We start from the raw sequence: 17,045 nt of genomic DNA on the forward strand, positions 1-17,045 counted from the left end.
CTTAGGTCGGCTTCCAGTCTCTCTTCTCTCAGCAGGGAGCTGTTCAACTTCCAGGCTCCCGGTCCTGCTAGGAACTTGCCCGTCAGTTCACCCTGGAAGTGGATAGCTCGATGGTCAGAGAAGTGGACAGGTATCATAGTACTCTGTCCCCCCCTCACTGTTTGGGAGGTGAAGACAAAGTCTATCCTAGAGTGCAGGGAGCCATCTGGGGAGCTCCAGGAGAAGTTCCTGCCGTTAGGCCCCATTGACCCTATTACATCTTTCAAGGATGCCTCGTGCACCATCTCCGCCAGGAGCTTTGCTGCGGCATCCATCCACCCAGAACCCGCCCTCAGACCTATGCGTCCTCCCTCTTTCAAGACACAATTAAAATCCCCACCCATCAATATTGTTCTGGTGGTGACCAGCAGTGGCCTCAGGCGCTGGAGAATTTCCATCCGCTCATCTACATCTGAGGGGGCGTACACAGCCATGAGCCTCACCGGCTCCCCCGCCCACGAGCCGTCAACGACAAGAGCTCTGCCGCATTCAAGCTCGGTGACGGAGTCGGCCGTGAAACGCTTCCCTCTGACTAAGATGGCTACACCTGTAGCCCTAGTGCTGTTCCCCCCTGACCAATATGAGGGGCCTAGAGTCCACTGGTCCTCCAGGTGTCTGTAGGACTGGGAATAAGGGATGGCACATTCCGATAGAAAATAAACATCACTATTCTGGCTAGCCAAAAAACTCAGGGTGCTAGCGCATCTGCTCTTGTCCTTAACGCTTCTCACATTTATGGAAAATAATGAAATAGCCATAATAATGTTTAAAGGTTTAGCTTAAACTAATAAAATTCAGTTCATGGCATATTGGTTTTACTCACAGGGCAGAGCTACATACCAGGCTGTCCACCCTCTCGCTGCGGCTCCAGGACCGGACCCTCTGCGGTTGCTGTGTGGTGCTGTTCTGGTGCTGCTCCGCCTGTCTGCATTGCTTCGGTGCTCTCTGCCTCGGCGCCCGGCTGGGCTGTTGTCATCCTTGCCTGGGTTCCTCCAATTTGTTCTTCGACCTCGCTCTCCATGTCCTCTGCTTCTTCTTCTGCCTCCTGCGGGAGGGGGGATGAGGCCATTTGATCGGCCATGAACCTCATTTCCTGCAGGACCAGAGTGACTTGGTCCCCTCTCATCTCCATTTCCTCTTGCTCTGCCTCAACCCCCAGTGGGTCGAAGCTGTTGCTGGTGCTGAGGGGTTTTTTGGGCGCCCCCTGCATAGTGTCGGAGGACTCCTTTAGCCTCCTCTTTCTGCTGTTTGAATCCACTTTGGTCCAAGGACCCCCCTCTGCGTCCTCAGCGTTGGGCTGGAGAACCAGCTGTTGTGTCTCGCTGGTCTCTGGTATGGTGCTGAGTGCGGGGTCTGTTTCACGGTCCTGGGCTTCCTCTGGTGTGGCGGCCGGCTTGGTCACCTTAGGTTTGCCCTCTTTTTTGTCCTTCCTTTGGGCCGCAGTAGGAGGTGCCTCCTGTGGCGCCTCTTCTCATGGGGGGCTGTTGCCTCTGCGTAGGATCTGGCCCTGCTGGGGCAGTCCCTAAAGCGGTGGCCTTCCTGCCCGCAGAGGTTGCAAGCTACCTCCATCGTGCAGTCCTTGGCTGTGTGTCCCTCTTGCTTACAGTTCCTGCATGTTAGGGCGGCGCAGTCCCTGCCCGTGTGGCCCGGCTTGCCACACCTGTTGCAGAGCCTCGGCTGCCCAGCGTAATACAGGTATCCAGCGTCCCTGCCAATGGCGAAGCTGGATGGGGGGTGGCGGGTCCCGTCCGTTGCTCCCGGGTCTTCCGGCAGCTTGGCCGTGACGTGCCACTTTCCATCCCAGATTCCATTGCTGTCTAAAGACCTCACGGGGTCTTTCAGCAGTGTGCAGTGCCTGCGGAGGAAGGTGGTGACATCCTGCACATGCACGTGGGGGTTGTAAATGTGCACGGTCATCTTCTTCACTCCCATCTGCTGCTGGCATTCCATAGAGAAGTCTGCAAAGGGCTTCTCCTCTCTTCTGCTCCAGCACATGGTCCAGTAGCGGCGGCAGCTTTCCCCTGAGGCCATGGTGACCAGGTATGTCCCTGATGCTGGGAACACCTGCAGACACCAGACCTCGGAGGGGGCAAAGCCCAGGCCTGTGAGCATCAGCCTGGAGAAGGTCTCCCTGCTCAGCTGGGGTATGCTGCCGTCCGCATCTGGTTTCCTCTTCATCCGGATGGTGTTCTTCATCCCGGGGGTCAGTTGTCCAGCCATCTCGACGTCGCGGTAGTCCTTCTTCTGTTTCTCCCGTCGCAGGTCCCGAAATTCGCGGCAAAAACGAACGCTCCAAAAGCACTTAAAAGTGCCGTTTTTTTTAGCTCATCAGCTAATTGCAGCTCCTTAGGGAATGCAGGCCAAGAAAGAACCATGTGATCATGGTGTCTCCCCTGCCAGGTAAGTATGAGTTGGTTCAGGAACAGCACGGCTGGCCCCTCTTGTGTGGCACTGGAGACACAGGGTGGCATCGTGCGGAACGGCTTTCCCACAATGCTCCGTTTCCAGCGAGATTTGCATCTGGTGATGGCAGCCGGCCGCCCACCCATCGTACAGGCCCAAAAAGGGAGGGGGAAGGCCTTTTGTTGCTTGGCATTTGTATTTTTTTCGACCCTTTCTTTTTCTGCTGCAGCTCCTTCTTCTCCTCCTCCTCCTCCTCCTCCTCCGTACGGCTTGGCTTTTGTTTTTTTTTTTCTATCCCCCTTTCTTTTTCTGCTGCTCTTCTTCTGCTCCTCCTCCTCCTCCTCCTCCGGTCCCCCCTTTCGCCCAGGGTCAGAGGCCAGCAGGGCCCTGTGTTGTTGCGCATGCTTGCAGTCGTTCCTTCTCTGGCATAGTCAGTGTCGTCAGGGGTGCCTACTGGTGGAAAGAGAAGCAGAAATCAATTCATGTGGGCATAGAGCAAACCAGGCCTAAGGCCTTTGGGAGCAGGGTATCGCGCCCCAAGCCCCTCACGCCTTCCCGAACGCTCCCAAACGCGGTCAGACCCCTCGCCGGGCAGAGCCCTCGCCAGGCCCAGGCCGAGGGGGCTTGGCAAGGCTAGCAGCCCGCAAAGGCCAGGGTGAGGCTGAAGGGGCGACAGGCCTGCAGCCCTGGGAAAGGCTGCAGGGCCTGGCCGGCCTTCCGACAAGACGGGGCCTTCTGCCACCTCCCTGGGCCAGCCTCCGGAGTGGGGAGACAGTGATCTCCCAGCATCCCTTTCGGCAGAGGGCTTTGCATGAGGCATGCCATCTGTAGGCCAGGGCTCCATAGTGCAGGACAGCCAGGCCTGGAGCAGCAACAGCAACCAGCAGGCCGACAAGTCATTTTTTTTGTTCTATTTTTTGAAACCAAAGATCAGGGGAAAGCGCGAACGCAGTCCCCCACTACCAGAAATTATGCAGTCGAGTATCCTGCATTTGGGGACATAGCAGGGGTCAGCACATCCGGTGTGCAATGGATGAGCCTCACCCTGGGAGAACCACCTTTTTTTTTTTTTTGTAAAAATATCTTTATTAAGTGCTTAAAGATGATACAAGGGTAATAAATTCAATTCAATAAGAAGACTTGTGTGGCAATTACATTCCCCCCTCAAAGCAGAAGGGGTAGTTTCAATTTTACTTTGGGCATTTTGGGTGGGTACATATATATTTTCTGTTCAGAGTCTGTGGTTTACAAAGTGTTCGTGTTTTGCCTGAGTAGGCAAGGAGTTCCCTTTTTCTTTATTTTATTTTTGGATGATTGCCTGGGCTGGGGGTTTTACTCAGGGCCCCCATCTTCCAGGCTGTCCTTGATTTCATAGTCTCTTAGCAGGCTGTGTACCATCCTGCGGCAGGCTTCGGTTGTCAGCAGTTCATCATTGAGGACCAGGCGTTTCCTTGCGTAGAGGAGAATGTCCTTCATGCAGCAGAGGATCCTCCAGCCGTTCTGTATTGCCTCTACTGTGTGGGTCTGTGCAAAGAGTCCATACAGCACAGACTGTTGTATAATGTCTTGGGGCGGGATGTGAGCACTCAACTCAGTGTTCAGGGCCCTGCGCAGTTTCCTTGCAAAGGGGCATGCCCAGAAGAGGTGGTACGCTGTTTCCTCTGCCGGGCACCCCCTTGGGCAGCTCCTGTGTGGGCAGAGGCCCCGTCTGTTCATGAATGCTCGCACAGATAGTGCCCCCCTCACCGTCAGCCAGGCGATGTCCTTGTGAATATTCAGGAGTTTGTTTGATGCCACATTTTCCCACACCTGGGTAACTGTGGCCGCTGGAAAGTCCTCAATGGGATCTGTGGTGTCTTGGGACCGGATCAGGTTGTGGATTGTCCTTGGGTTCCACAATGCAGGCACCACCCCCTGAAGGCCAAAATCTGCGATGAACTTTTCCATCTCCCTGTAGTACCAAGGGAGCGTCCAGTTGTACGGGGCCCTGTTTTCCCACTTGTCCCAGCCTAGCCTCCTCCATGTTGGTGTGAGGAAGAAGCGGAAAAGGAGGTAGGCTGAGTGGGTCTTGTTGGCGTTGCCCAGGGAAATCCTGACGCAGGTGCAGGCGAAGCAGGCCCGCAGTCTTGTAGGGAGGTCCGGGATTCCTTTCCCTCCTTTGCGCGGTTCCTTGTACATGGATGATCTCTTAACTCTGTCCATCTTTGAGCCCCAGACAAAGTGGAAGACCATGGCGTTGATGGTCCGCGCTTCTCTGGCTTGGAGGGGCCACGCTTGGGCCACATACTGCAGGACAGGCAGCGCATCATTTCTCAGCACCAGAGCCTTCCCTTCCATGCTCAGTTTGCGGAGACTCCAGAGACCCAGTTTCTGTTTGACCTTGGCCAGGCGTTCCTTCCAGCTTTTCAGCGCTGCCCCCTCCTTCCCATACCAGACCCCAAGGATCTTGATGAAATCCTTCTCGATTGGGAAGGGAAGGGGCTCCTGGTTGCTATCCCAGTGTCCAAACAGCATGGTTTGGGATTTTGCTGCATTTATCTTTGCGCCCGATGCCTGGCCAAAGTCTTCGCAGGTCCTCAGAAGCTCTGACACCGATGGACTGTCTGCACAGAAGAGGGTGACATCATCCATGTAGAGAGAACACTTCACCTCTCTTCTCGCGTCTCCTGGTGCCGGGATGCCTCTGATGTCTGGGTTATTCCGGATGTACTCCGCCAAGAGCTCTATAATGCAAACAAACAGAGGGGGCGAGAGAGGACAGCCCTGCCTAACCCCAGACTTTACTGGAAAGGGGTCTGTTTTCCAACCATTCACCATGACTGAACTGAATATGTCTTTATACATTACTCTAACATAACTGCAGAAGAATTCCCCCAGCCCAAACCCTCTGAGTACCCTGTCCATGAATTCATGGGAGACGCGGTCGAAGGCCTTCTCCTGGTCAAGGCACACCAGCGCTGCCCGAACCTTGCGGTCCGTGACATACTGGATTGTGTCCCTGATCAGGGCGAGGCTGTCAGCGACCCTACGTCCAGGGACCCCACAGGTCTGGTCGGGGTGGACAATCTCACCGATAGCACCCCTGAGTCTAGTCGCCATTGTCTTTGCCAGAATCTTGTAGTCCACGTTTAGGAGAGAGATGGGCCTCCAGTTCTTGAGGTCACACTTCTCTCCCTTCCGTTTGTACAAGAGCGTGATGATACTTTCTCTCATAGACTGAGGCATGCTACCACCTGCGACCATCTCTTTGTACACCTCGAGTAGGTCTGGTCCTACTATGTCCCACATAGTGACGTAAAATTCGGCTGGGAGACCGTCACTTCCCGGTGTTTTGCCTGTCTTGAAAGATTTGGTCGCAAGGTGCAGCTCCTGCAGTGTGAGGGGAGCATTCAGTGCGGCTTGCGCTGCTGGGGAGACCGTTCTTGGGATACCCGACAGAAACTTTTCTGCCTGGTGTCCCACTGACCTCTTCTCCGCATAGAGGTCCCCATAAAAGTCAGTCGCCACCTTCATTATGCCATCCCTTGAGTTACAGAGTTTTCCCTCCTTGTCGCGCAGTTCAACCAGAGGGGTGTGCGCAGCGTAGACTTTCCTGAAGAAGAAGGAGTTGCATTTCTCCCCCTTTTCCAGGTTCTCCACTTTGGACCGGAAGATGATGCCCCTGGACTCATCCCGAAAGTGCTGGCTCAGCCCTTTCTTGACTTCCTCCAGGGGAACCCTTACGTCCCATCCCTTGAGTTGGAGGTCGTGCAGCTCCTGTAGCTCTCGCTGCAGTTTTTTACACTCCCTCTTCCTCCCCTGAGCTTTCCTCCTCCCCGCATTCTTAAAAAAATCTTGGACCTTTCCCTTGACCCATTCCCACCACTCCCCTGTCGACTGGAAGCCATCCTTCATTTCCTGCCATGACCTGTACATCTCCCTTAGGTCGGCTTCCAGTCTCTCTTCTCTCAGCAGGGAGCTGTTCAACTTCCAGGCTCCCGGTCCTGCTAGGAACTTGCCCGTCAGTTCACCCTGGAAGTGGATAGCTCGATGGTCAGAGAAGTGGACAGGTATCATAGTACTCTGTCCCCCCCTCACTGTTTGGGAGGTGAAGACAAAGTCTATCCTAGAGTGCAGGGAGCCATCTGGGGAGCTCCAGGAGAAGTTCCTGCCGTTAGGCCCCATTGACCCTATTACATCTTTCAAGGATGCCTCGTGCACCATCTCCGCCAGGAGCTTTGCTGCGGCATCCATCCACCCAGAACCCGCCCTCAGACCTATGCGTCCTCCCTCTTTCAAGACACAATTAAAATCCCCACCCATCAATATTGTTCTGGTGGTGACCAGCAGTGGCCTCAGGCGCTGGAGAATTTCCATCCGCTCATCTACATCTGAGGGGGCGTACACAGCCATGAGCCTCACCGGCTCCCCCGCCCACGAGCCGTCAACGACAAGAGCTCTGCCGCATTCAAGCTCGGTGACGGAGTCGGCCGTGAAACGCTTCCCTCTGACTAAGATGGCTACACCTGTAGCCCTAGTGCTGTTCCCCCCTGACCAATATGAGGGGCCTAGAGTCCACTGGTCCTCCAGGTGTCTGTAGGACTGGGAATAAGGGATGGCACATTCCGATAGAAAATAAACATCACTATTCTGGCTAGCCAAAAAACTCAGGGTGCTAGCGCATCTGCTCTTGTCCTTAACGCTTCTCACATTTATGGAAAATAATGAAATAGCCATAATAATGTTTAAAGGTTTAGCTTAAACTAATAAAATTCAGTTCATGGCATATTGGTTTTACTCACAGGGCAGAGCTACATACCAGGCTGTCCACCCTCTCGCTGCGGCTCCAGGACCGGACCCTCTGCGGTTGCTGTGTGGTGCTGTTCTGGTGCTGCTCCGCCTGTCTGCATTGCTTTGGTGCTCTCTGCCTCGGCGCCCGGCTGGGCTGTTGTCATCCTTGCCTGGGTTCCTCCAATTTGTTCTTCGACCTCGCTCTCCATGTCCTCTGCTTCTTCTTCTGCCTCCTGCGGGAGGGGGGATGAGGCCATTTGATCGGCCATGAACCTCATTTCCTGCAGGACCAGAGTGACTTGGTCCCCTCTCATCTCCATTTCCTCTTGCTCTGCCTCAACCCCCAGTGGGTCGAAGCTGTTGCTGGTGCTGAGGGGTTTTTTGGGCGCCCCCTGCATAGTGTCGGAGGACTCCTTTAGCCTCCTCTTTCTGCTGTTTGAATCCACTTTGGTCCAAGGACCCCCCTCTGCGTCCTCAGCGTTGGGCTGGAGAACCAGCTGTTGTGTCTCGCTGGTCTCTGGTATGGTGCTGAGTGCGGGGTCTGTTTCACGGTCCTGGGCTTCCTCTGGTGTGGCGGCCGGCTTGGTCACCTTAGGTTTGCCCTCTTTTTTGTCCTTCCTTTGGGCCGCAGTAGGAGGTGCCTCCTGTGGCGCCTCTTCTCATGGGGGGCTGTTGCCTCTGCGTAGGATCTGGCCCTGCTGGGGCAGTCCCTAAAGCGGTGGCCTTCCTGCCCGCAGAGGTTGCAAGCTACCTCCATCGTGCAGTCCTTGGCTGTGTGTCCCTCTTGCTTACAGTTCCTGCATGTTAGGGCGGCGCAGTCCCTGCCCGTGTGGCCCGGCTTGCCACACCTGTTGCAGAGCCTCGGCTGCCCAGCGTAATACAGGTATCCAGCGTCCCTGCCAATGGCGAAGCTGGATGGGGGGTGGCGGGTCCCGTCCGTTGCTCCCGGGTCTTCCGGCAGCTTGGCCGTGACGTGCCACTTTCCATCCCAGATTCCATTGCTGTCTAAAGACCTCACGGGGTCTTTCAGCAGTGTGCAGTGCCTGCGGAGGAAGGTGGTGACATCCTGCACATGCACGTGGGGGTTGTAAATGTGCACGGTCATCTTCTTCACTCCCATCTGCTGCTGGCATTCCATAGAGAAGTCTGCAAAGGGCTTCTCCTCTCTTCTGCTCCAGCACATGGTCCAGTAGCGGCGGCAGCTTTCCCCTGAGGCCATGGTGACCAGGTATGTCCCTGATGCTGGGAACACCTGCAGACACCAGACCTCGGAGGGGGCAAAGCCCAGGCCTGTGAGCATCAGCCTGGAGAAGGTCTCCCTGCTCAGCTGGGGTATGCTGCCGTCCGCATCTGGTTTCCTCTTCATCCGGATGGTGTTCTTCATCCCGGGGGTCAGTTGTCCAGCCATCTCGACGTCGCGGTAGTCCTTCTTCTGTTTCTCCCGTCGCAGGTCCCGAAATTCGCGGCAAAAACGAACGCTCCAAAAGCACTTAAAAGTGCCGTTTTTTTTAGCTCATCAGCTAATTGCAGCTCCTTAGGGAATGCAGGCCAAGAAAGAACCATGTGATCATGGTGTCTCCCCTGCCAGGTAAGTATGAGTTGGTTCAGGAACAGCACGGCTGGCCCCTCTTGTGTGGCACTGGAGACACAGGGTGGCATCGTGCGGAACGGCTTTCCCACAATGCTCCGTTTCCAGCGAGATTTGCATCTGGTGATGGCAGCCGGCCGCCCACCCATCGTACAGGCCCAAAAAGGGAGGGGGAAGGCCTTTTGTTGCTTGGCATTTGTATTTTTTTCGACCCTTTCTTTTTCTGCTGCAGCTCCTTCTTCTCCTCCTCCTCCTCCTCCTCCGTACGGCTTGGCTTTTGTTTTTTTTTTTCTATCCCCCTTTCTTTTTCTGCTGCTCTTCTTCTGCTCCTCCTCCTCCTCCTCCTCCGGTCGCCCCTTTCGCCCAGGGTCAGAGGCCAGCAGGGCCCTGTGTTGTTGCGCATGCTTGCAGTCGTTCCTTCTCTGGCATAGTCAGTGTCGTCCGGGGTGCCTGCTGGTGGAAAGAGAAGCAGAAATCAATTCATGTGGGCATAGAGCAAACCAGGCCTAAGGCCTTTGGGAGCAGGGTATCGCGCCCCAAGCCCCTCACGCCTTCCCGAACGCTCCCAAACGCGGTCAGACCCCTCGCCGGGCAGAGCCCTCGCCGGGCCCAGGCCGAGGGGGCTTGGCAAGGCTAGCAGCCCGCAAAGGCCAGGGTGAGGCTGAAGGGGCGACAGGCCTGCAGCCCTGGGAAAGGCTGCAGGGCCTGGCCGGCCTTCCGACAAGACGGGGCCTTCTGCCACCTCCCTGGGCCAGCCTCCAGAGTGGGGAGACAGTGATCTCCCAGCATCCCTTTCGGCAGAGGGCTTTGCATGAGGCATGCCATCTGTAGGCCAGGGCTCCATAGTGCAGGACAGCCAGGCCTGGAGCAGCAACAGCAACCAGCAGGCCGACAAGTCATTTTTTTTTGTTCTATTTTTTGAAACCAAAGATCAGGGGAAAGCGCGAACGCAGTCCCCCACTACCAGAAATTATGCAGTCGAGTATCCCGCATTTGGGGACATCGCAGGGGTCAGCACATCCGGTGTGCAATGGATGAGCCTCACCCTGGGAGAACCACCTTAGTGATCATGGTGTCTCCCCTGCCAGGTAAGTATGAGTTGGTTCAGGAACAGCACGGCTGGCCCCTCTTGTGTGGCACTGGAGACACAGGGTGGCATCGTGCGGAACGGCTTTCCCACAATGCTCAGTTTCCAGCGAGATTTGCATCTGGTGATGGCAGCCGGCCGCCCACCCATCGTACAGGCCCAAAAAGGGAGGGGGAAGGCCTTTTGTTGCTTGGCATTTGTATTTTTTTCGACCCTTTCTTTTTCTGCTGCAGCTCCTTCTTCTCCTCCTCCTCCTCCTCCTCCGTACGGCTTGGCTTTTGTTTTTTTTTTTCTATCCCCCTTTCTTTTTCTGCTGCTCTTCTTCTGCTCCTCCTCCTCCTCCTCCTCCTCCTCCTCCTCCTCCTCCTCCTCCTCCTCCTCCTCCGGTCGCCCCTTTCGCCCAGGGTCAGAGGCCAGCAGGGCCCTGTGTTGTTGCGCATGCTTGCAGTCGTTCCTTCTCTGGCATAGTCAGTGTCGTCCGGGGTGCCTGCTGGTGGAAAGAGAAGCAGAAATCAATTCATGTGGGCATAGAGCAAACCAGGCCTAAGGCCTTTGGGAGCAGGGTATCGCGCCCCAAGCCCCTCACGCCTTCCCGAACGCTCCCAAACGCGGTCAGACCCCTCGCCGGGCAGAGCCCTCGCCGGGCCCAGGCCGAGGGGGCTTGGCAAGGCTAGCAGCCCGCAAAGGCCAGGGTGAGGCTGAAGGGGCGACAGGCCTGCAGCCCTGGGAAAGGCTGCAGGGCCTGGCCGGCCTTCCGACAAGACGGGGCCTTCTGCCACCTCCCTGGGCCAGCCTCCAGAGTGGGGAGACAGTGATCTCCCAGCATCCCTTTCGGCAGAGGGCTTTGCATGAGGCATGCCATCTGTAGGCCAGGGCTCCATAGTGCAGGACAGCCAGGCCTGGAGCAGCAACAGCAACCAGCAGGCCGACAAGTCATTTTTTTTTGTTCTATTTTTTGAAACCAAAGATCAGGGGAAAGCGCGAACGCAGTCCCCCACTACCAGAAATTATGCAGTCGAGTATCCCGCATTTGGGGACATCGCAGGGGTCAGCACATCCGGTGTGCAATGGATGAGCCTCACCCTGGGAGAACCACCTTAGTGATCATGGTGTCTCCCCTGCCAGGTAAGTATGAGTTGGTTCAGGAACAGCACGGCTGGCCCCTCTTGTGTGGCACTGGAGACACAGGGTGGCATCGTGCGGAACGGCTTTCCCACAATGCTCCGTTTCCAGCGAGATTTGCATCTGGTGATGGCAGCCGGCCGCCCACCCATCGTACAGGCCCAAAAAGGGAGGGGGAAGGCCTTTTGTTGCTTGGCATTTGTATTTTTTTCGACCCTTTCTTTTTCTGCTGCAGCTCCTTCTTCTCCTCCTCCTCCTCCTCCTCCTCCGTACGGCTTGGCTTTTGTTTTTTTTTTTCTATCCCCCTTTCTTTTTCTGCTGCTCTTCTTCTGCTCCTCCTCCTCCTCCTCCTCCTCCTCCTCCTCCTCCGGTCGCCCCTTTCGCCCAGGGTCAGAGGCCAGCAGGGCCCTGTGTTGTTGCGCATGCTTGCAGTCGTTCCTTCTCTGGCATAGTCAGTGTCGTCCGGGGTGCCTGCTGGTGGAAAGAGAAGCAGAAATCAATTCATGTGGGCATAGAGCAAACCAGGCCTAAGGCCTTTGGGAGCAGGGTATCGCGCCCCAAGCCCCTCACGCCTTCCCGAACGCTCCCAAACGCGGTCAGACCCCTCGCCGGGCAGAGCCCTCGCCGGGCCCAGGCCGAGGGGGCTTGGCAAGGCTAGCAGCCCGCAAAGGCCAGGGTGAGGCTGAAGGGGCGACAGGCCTGCAGCCCTGGGAAAGGCTGCAGGGCCTGGCCGGCCTTCCGACAAGACGGGGCCTTCTGCCACCTCCCTGGGCCAGCCTCCAGAGTGGGGAGACAGTGATCTCCCAGCATCCCTTTCGGCAGAGGGCTTTGCATGAGGCATGCCATCTGTAGGCCAGGGCTCCATAGTGCAGGACAGCCAGGCCTGGAGCAGCAACAGCAACCAGCAGGCCGACAAGTCATTTTTTTTTGTTCTATTTTTTGAAACCAAAGATCAGGGGAAAGCGCGAACGCAGTCCCCCACTACCAGAAATTATGCAGTCGAGTATCCCGCATTTGGGGACATCGCAGGGGTCAGCACATCCGGTGTGCAATGGATGAGCCTCACCCTGGGAGAACCACCTTAGTGATCATGGTGTCTCCCCTGCCAGGTAAGTATGAGTTGGTTCAGGAACAGCACGGCTGGCCCCTCTTGTGTGGCACTGGAGACACAGGGTGGCATCGTGCGGAACGGCTTTCCCACAATGCTCAGTTTCCAGCGAGATTTGCATCTGGTGATGGCAGCCGGCCGCCCACCCATCGTACAGGCCCAAAAAGGGAGGGGGAAGGCCTTTTGTTGCTTGGCATTTGTATTTTTTTCGACCCTTTCTTTTTCTGCTGCAGCTCCTTCTTCTCCTCCTCCTCCTCCTCCTCCGTACGGCTTGGCTTTTGTTTTTTTTTTTCTATCCCCCTTTCTTTTTCTGCTGCTCTTCTTCTGCTCCTCCTCCTCCTCCTCCTCCTCCTCCTCCTCCTCCTCCTCCTCCTCCTCCTCCTCCTCCTCCTCCGGTCGCCCCTTTCGCCCAGGGTCAGAGGCCAGCAGGGCCCTGTGTTGTTGCGCATGCTTGCAGTCGTTCCTTCTCTGGCATAGTCAGTGTCGTCCGGGGTGCCTGCTGGTGGAAAGAGAAGCAGAAATCAATTCATGTGGGCATAGAGCAAACCAGGCCTAAGGCCTTTGGGAGCAGGGTATCGCGCCCCAAGCCCCTCACGCCTTCCCGAACGCTCCCAAACGCGGTCAGACCCCTCGCCGGGCAGAGCCCTCGCCGGGCCCAGGCCGAGGGGGCTTGGCAAGGCTAGCAGCCCGCAAAGGCCAGGGTGAGGCTGAAGGGGCGACAGGCCTGCAGCCCTGGGAAAGGCTGCAGGGCCTGGCCGGCCTTCCGACAAGACGGGGCCTTCTGCCACCTCCCTGGGCCAGCCTCCAGAGTGGGGAGACAGTGATCTCCCAGCATCCCTTTCGGCAGAGGGCTTTGCATGAGGCATGCCATCTGTAGGCCAGGGCTCCATAGTGCAGGACAGCCAGGCCTGGAGCAGCAACAGCAACCAGCAGGCCGACAAGTCATTTTTTTTTGTTCTATTTTTTGAAACCAAAGATCAGGGGAAAGCGCGAACGCAGTCCCCCACTACCAGAAATTATGCAGTCGAGTATCCCGCATTTGGGGACATCGCAGGGGTCAGCACATCCGGTGTGCAATGGATGAGCCTCACCCTGGGAGAACCACCTTAGTGATCATGGTGTCTCCCCTGCCAGGTAAGTATGAGTTGGTTCAGGAACAGCACGGCTGGCCCCTCTTGTGTGGCACTGGAGACAAAGGGTGGCATCGTGCGGAACGGCTTTCCCACAATGCTCCGTTTCCAGCGAGATTTGCATCTGGTGATGGCAGCCGGCCGCCCACCCATCGTACAGGCCCAAAAAGGGAGGGGGAAGGCCTTTTGTTGCTTGGCATTTGTATTTTTTTCGACCCTTTCTTTTTCTGCTGCAGCTCCTTCTTCTCCTCCTCCTCCTCCTCCTCCTCCGTACGGCTTGGCTTTTGTTTTTTTTTTTCTATCCCCCTTTCTTTTTCTGCTGCTCTTCTTCTGCTCCTCCTCCTCCTCCTCCTCCGGTCCCCCCTTTCGCCCAGGGTCAGAGGCCAGCAGGGCCCTGTGTTGTTGCGCATGCTTGCAGTCGTTCCTTCTCTGGCATAGTCAGTGTCGTCCGGGGTGCCTGCTGGTGGAAAGAGAAGCAGAAATCAATTCATGTGGGCATAGAGCAAACCAGGCCTAAGGCCTTTGGGAGCAGGGTATCGCGCCCCAAGCCCCTCACGCCTTCCCGAACGCTCCCAAACGCGGTCAGACCCCTCGCCGGGCAGAGCCCTCGCCGGGCCCAGGCCGAGGGGGCTTGGCAAGGCTAGCAGCCCGCAAAGGCCAGGGTGAGGCTGAAGGGGCGACAGGCCTGCAGCCCTGGGAAAGGCTGCAGGGCCTGGCCGGCCTTCCGACAAGACGGGGCCTTCTGCCACCTCCCTGGGCCAGCCTCCAGAGTGGGGAGACAGTGATCTCCCAGCATCCCTTTCGGCAGAGGGCTTTGCATGAGGCATGCCATCTGTAGGCCAGGGCTCCATAGTGCAGGACAGCCAGGCCTGGAGCAGCAACAGCAACCAGCAGGCCGACAAGTCATTTTTTTTTGTTCTATTTTTTGAAACCAAAGATCAGGGGATAGCGCGAACGCAGTCCCCCACTACCAGAAATTATGCAGTCGAGTATCCCGCATTTGGGGACATCGCAGGGGTCAGCACATCCGGTGTGCAATGGATGAGCCTCACCCTGGGAGAACCACCTTAGTGATCATGGTGTCTCCCCTGCCAGGTAAGTATGAGTTGGTTCAGGAACAGCACGGCTGGCCCCTCTTGTGTGGCACTGGAGACACAGGGTGGCATCGTGCGGAACGGCTTTCCCACAATGCTCCGTTTCCAGCGAGATTTGCATCTGGTGATGGCAGCCGGCCGCCCACCCATCGTACAGGCCCAAAAAGGGAGGGGGAAGGCCTTTTGTTGCTTGGCATTTGTATTTTTTTCGACCCTTTCTTTTTCTGCTGCAGCTCCTTCTTCTCCTCCTCCTCCTCCTCCTCCGTACGGCTTGGCTTTTGTTTTTTTTTTTCTATCCCCCTTTCTTTTTCTGCTGCTCTTCTTCTGCTCCTCCTCCTCCTCCTCCTCCTCCTCCTCCTCCTCCTCCGGTCGCCCCTTTCGCCCAGGGTCAGAGGCCAGCAGGGCCCTGTGTTGTTGCGCATGCTTGCAGTCGTTCCTTCTCTGGCATAGTCAGTGTCGTCCGGGGTGCCTGCTGGTGGAAAGAGAAGCAGAAATCAATTCATGTGGGCATAGAGCAAACCAGGCCTAAGGCCTTTGGGAGCAGGGTATCGCGCCCCAAGCCCCTCACGCCTTCCCGAACGCTCCCAAACGCGGTCAGACCCCTCGCCGGGCAGAGCCCTCGCCGGGCCCAGGCCGAGGGGGCTTGGCAAGGCTAGCAGCCCGCAAAGGCCAGGGTGAGGCTGAAGGGGCGACAGGCCTGCAGCCCTGGGAAAGGCTGCAGGGCCTGGCCGGCCTTCCGACAAGACGGGGCCTTCTGCCACCTCCCTGGGCCAGCCTCCAGAGTGGGGAGACAGTGATCTCCCAGCATCCCTTTCGGCAGAGGGCTTTGCATGAGGCATGCCATCTGTAGGCCAGGGCTCCATAGTGCAGGACAGCCAGGCCTGGAGCAGCAACAGCAACCAGCAGGCCGACAAGTCATTTTTTTTTGTTCTATTTTTTGAAACCAAAGATCAGGGGAAAGCGCGAACGCAGTCCCCCACTACCAGAAATTATGCAGTCGAGTATCCCGCATTTGGGGACATCGCAGGGGTCAGCACATCCGGTGTGCAATGGATGAGCCTCACCCTGGGAGAACCACCTTAGTGATCATGGTGTCTCCCCTGCCAGGTAAGTATGAGTTGGTTCAGGAACAGCACGGCTGGCCCCTCTTGTGTGGCACTGGAGACACAGGGTGGCATCGTGCGGAACGGCTTTCCCACAATGCTCAGTTTCCAGCGAGATTTGCATCTGGTGATGGCAGCCGGCCGCCCACCCATCGTACAGGCCCAAAAAGGGAGGGGGAAGGCCTTTTGTTGCTTGGCATTTGTATTTTTTTCGACCCTTTCTTTTTCTGCTGCAGCTCCTTCTTCTCCTCCTCCTCCTCCTCCTCCGTACGGCTTGGCTTTTGTTTTTTTTTTTCTATCCCCCTTTCTTTTTCTGCTGCTCTTCTTCTGCTCCTCCTCCTCCTCCTCCTCCTCCTCCTCCTCCTCCTCCTCCTCCTCCTCCTCCGGTCGCCCCTTTCGCCCAGGGTCAGAGGCCAGCAGGGCCCTGTGTTGTTGCGCATGCTTGCAGTCGTTCCTTCTCTGGCATAGTCAGTGTCGTCCGGGGTGCCTGCTGGTGGAAAGAGAAGCAGAAATCAATTCATGTGGGCATAGAGCAAACCAGGCCTAAGGCCTTTGGGAGCAGGGTATCGCGCCCCAAGCCCCTCACGCCTTCCCGAACGCTCCCAAACGCGGTCAGACCCCTCGCCGGGCAGAGCCCTCGCCGGGCCCAGGCCGAGGGGGCTTGGCAAGGCTAGCAGCCCGCAAAGGCCAGGGTGAGGCTGAAGGGGCGACAGGCCTGCAGCCCTGGGAAAGGCTGCAGGGCCTGGCCGGCCTTCCGACAAGACGGGGCCTTCTGCCACCTCCCTGGGCCAGCCTCCAGAGTGGGGAGACAGTGATCTCCCAGCATCCCTTTCGGCAGAGGGCTTTGCATGAGGCATGCCATCTGTAGGCCAGGGCTCCATAGTGCAGGACAGCCAGGCCTGGAGCAGCAACAGCAACCAGCAGGCCGACAAGTCATTTTTTTTTGTTCTATTTTTTGAAACCAAAGATCAGGGGAAAGCGCGAACGCAGTCCCCCACTACCAGAAATTATGCAGTCGAGTATCCCGCATTTGGGGACATCGCAGGGGTCAGCACATCCGGTGTGCAATGGATGAGCCTCACCCTGGGAGAACCACCTTAGTGATCATGGTGTCTCCCCTGCCAGGTAAGTATGAGTTGGTTCAGGAACAGCACGGCTGGCCCCTCTTGTGTGGCACTGGAGACACAGGGTGGCATCGTGCGGAACGGCTTTCCCACAATGCTCCGTTTCCAGCGAGATTTGCATCTGGTGATGGCAGCCGGCCGCCCACCCATCGTACAGGCCCAAAAAGGGAGGGGGAAGGCCTTTTGTTGCTTGGCATTTGTATTTTTTTCGACCCTTTCTTTTTCTGCTGCAGCTCCTTCTTCTCCTCCTCCTCCTCCTCCTCCTCCGTACGGCTTGGCTTTTGTTTTTTTTTTTCTATCCCCCTTTCTTTTTCTGCTGCTCTTCTTCTGCTCCTCCTCCTCCTCCTCCTCCTCCTCCTCCTCCTCCGGTCGCCCCTTTCGCCCAGGGTCAGAGGCCAGCAGGGCCCTGTGTTGTTGCGCATGCTTGCAGTCGTTCCTTCTCTGGCATAGTCAGTGTCGTCCGGGGTGCCTGCTGGT

General features: G+C 56.9%; 7 non-coding genes and 1 pseudogene across 7 annotated transcripts; all 8 read right to left on the reverse strand.

Annotated features, from left to right (window-relative positions):
- Positions 1–3,373: 3,373 nt before the first annotated feature.
- Positions 3,374–3,511, reverse strand: LOC138512792 (U1 spliceosomal RNA; annotated as a pseudogene).
- Positions 3,512–9,732: 6,221 nt separating this feature from the next.
- On the reverse strand, positions 9,733–9,896 carry LOC138512601 (U1 spliceosomal RNA). The gene has a single exon (XR_011281401.1). It is a non-coding gene; the product is annotated as a U1 spliceosomal RNA (small nuclear RNA).
- Positions 9,897–10,856: 960 nt separating this feature from the next.
- Positions 10,857–11,020, reverse strand: LOC138512603 (U1 spliceosomal RNA). The gene has a single exon (XR_011281402.1). It is a non-coding gene; the product is annotated as a U1 spliceosomal RNA (small nuclear RNA).
- Positions 11,021–11,962: 942 nt separating this feature from the next.
- On the reverse strand, positions 11,963–12,126 carry LOC138512604 (U1 spliceosomal RNA). The gene has a single exon (XR_011281403.1). It is a non-coding gene; the product is annotated as a U1 spliceosomal RNA (small nuclear RNA).
- Positions 12,127–13,095: 969 nt separating this feature from the next.
- Positions 13,096–13,259, reverse strand: LOC138512605 (U1 spliceosomal RNA). Its single transcript, XR_011281404.1, has one exon. It is a non-coding gene; the product is annotated as a U1 spliceosomal RNA (small nuclear RNA).
- Positions 13,260–14,186: 927 nt separating this feature from the next.
- Positions 14,187–14,350, reverse strand: LOC138512672 (U1 spliceosomal RNA). The gene has a single exon (XR_011281462.1). It is a non-coding gene; the product is annotated as a U1 spliceosomal RNA (small nuclear RNA).
- Positions 14,351–15,292: 942 nt separating this feature from the next.
- Positions 15,293–15,456, reverse strand: LOC138512607 (U1 spliceosomal RNA). The gene has a single exon (XR_011281405.1). It is a non-coding gene; the product is annotated as a U1 spliceosomal RNA (small nuclear RNA).
- Positions 15,457–16,413: 957 nt separating this feature from the next.
- LOC138512608 (U1 spliceosomal RNA) lies at positions 16,414–16,577 on the reverse strand. Its single transcript, XR_011281406.1, has one exon. It is a non-coding gene; the product is annotated as a U1 spliceosomal RNA (small nuclear RNA).
- Positions 16,578–17,045: the final 468 nt, after the last annotated feature.

This window comes from Ambystoma mexicanum, chromosome 6p, assembly GCF_040938575.1.
Source record: "Ambystoma mexicanum isolate Mex_15411 chromosome 6p, UKY_AmexF1_1, whole genome shotgun sequence".
Lineage (NCBI taxonomy): Eukaryota > Metazoa > Chordata > Amphibia > Caudata > Ambystomatidae > Ambystoma > Ambystoma mexicanum.